The following is a 1,997-nucleotide window of genomic DNA, read 5'->3' as shown; positions in this document are numbered from 1 at the left end:
TCTTTAGTTATATACGAAATTGGAGAAATGGTAAGGACAGCTTTTGTAAATGTTTCCTTCAAAGTACGCATGTCTCGTCGTTATTGCGCACGACGCATCAATAATTCACATGAACTGGAAGATAAGGGTATCATTATTAGTATGTTTCCTACTGTGCTCTTGCGTACACACGACGCTGTTTTTTGTGCACTTACTCATAGTGTGGCATCATCAGATGGATTTGGGAATTAAGATGAAAATATTCAAAAAATATAATTATTAATTCGATTTTTTGGTGCCCCAAACTTCTTCAGTTTTTACAGTTAAACTGTTACAGCTGCAGTACACAATCTACAAAATGCATGTATTGCTGTGAGATGTGCTTAAACCGTTACCATAGGACTGCGAAACATCGCAATTACTATTGTGTTCTAGCTGTTCCCTAAGAGTGATTCTTCTCTTGTGTGTGTGTGTATGTGTGTGTGTATGTATGTGTGTGTGTGTGTGTGTGCGTGCGTGTGTGTGCGCGCGTGCGTGCGTGCGTGCGTGTGAGAGAGGAGGAGGAGGAGAGAGAGAGAGAGAGAGTACTAGTTATGTAACTATCAGCAAGGAAACAGATATACGAGGGTTGGAATTTTAATATTGACAACTATTTATTTACAGCTCGTACAAAACAGATACGTGTTCCAAAGTTTTACTGACCTTCAAACTAGTCACAAGCTTTGTGTATAGCCCGTTGCCAGCGATGTGAAAGTCGTAGGATACTCTTAGCAGTGCCAGTTGTGTTGACAGTTCGAGCGGCGCGGTCTATTGCCCGACGAATTTGCAGCAGTTCTGTAGCGAATGTCGTGAAGTGTTTCCTTCAGCTTAGAAATCGAACTCATGAGGGTTTAAGCCAGGGGAGTGCAGTAGGTGGTATAGCACTTAACAGCCCCATCAGCCAAACAAATCAGTAACAGCTTGCACTGTACGTACTTGAGCAATGTCCTGCAAAATGATGGTGAGGTCCTGCAGAAGATGTCATCACTTCTGTCTCTATGCTGTTCATTTTTGGAACACAACCTACGACCAGCTTGACTGATGGGGTTGCTAAGTACTGTACCACCTAATGCACTCCCCTGACTTAAGCCCTCGTGAGTTCAACTCGATATCTAAACTGAAGGAAACACTTCACGGCATTCGCTTCAGAACTGCTACAAATTCGTCGGGCAATAGACCGCGCCGCTCGAACTGTCAACACAACTGACACTGCTAAGAGTATCCTACGACTTCCACATCGCTGACAAGGGGTTATACACAAAGCTTGTGACTACTTCGAAGGTCAGTAAAACTTTGGAACACGTATCTATTTTGCACGAGCTGTAAATAAACAATTGCCACTATTAAAGTTCTAACCCTCGTAATTTAACCACAGCCAGACAGCAGTTTTCTCTCTCTCTCTCTCTCTAGGTCAGGTTGTAATAGCCGTCTTATTAACAACAAACACTCATTTAACTTAAAGATGAGCGCATCTGCAGAAGGAAGTTGTGAACATGGAAGGGGAGGTGTGCCGCCAGGGCGATTGCACCTTCCTTAAATAACGTGCAGTCTTTGAGAGCATATAGCGACTATTTGCTCAGACGTAATTCTAGAACACACAGTATTTCACCGAAAACAAATCATAATATGATGTACAAACTTAATATTGTACTAAAGTGACTGTACTCCCAACATTCGTCTTTCATTGTTCCAAGGAGGAGTCATGGTTAAGACTACGGGTTGACTTTCGGGAAAAGTGGCATTCAAATCCCCCTTCTTCCATGCAGATGTAAGTTTTTCTTGGTTTCCCTGAATCGTAGGCAATTAATTGTCAAGATGATTTCTCTGAAAAGGACATGGCTAATTTGCTTCCAAATCTTTGTCCTACCTGACGTTTTGCTCTGTCTATAATTACTTCCTCGTCGACTGGACATTATATCTTTATCTTGGTTCCTACCTACCGTAGATATTTTGAAACATACAGTGACAAAAGCACAAAC

The sequence above is a fragment of the Schistocerca cancellata genome, chromosome 4, assembly GCF_023864275.1.
Source record: "Schistocerca cancellata isolate TAMUIC-IGC-003103 chromosome 4, iqSchCanc2.1, whole genome shotgun sequence".
Taxonomy (NCBI): domain Eukaryota; kingdom Metazoa; phylum Arthropoda; class Insecta; order Orthoptera; family Acrididae; genus Schistocerca; species Schistocerca cancellata.
This window is presented reverse-complemented; position numbering follows the sequence as displayed.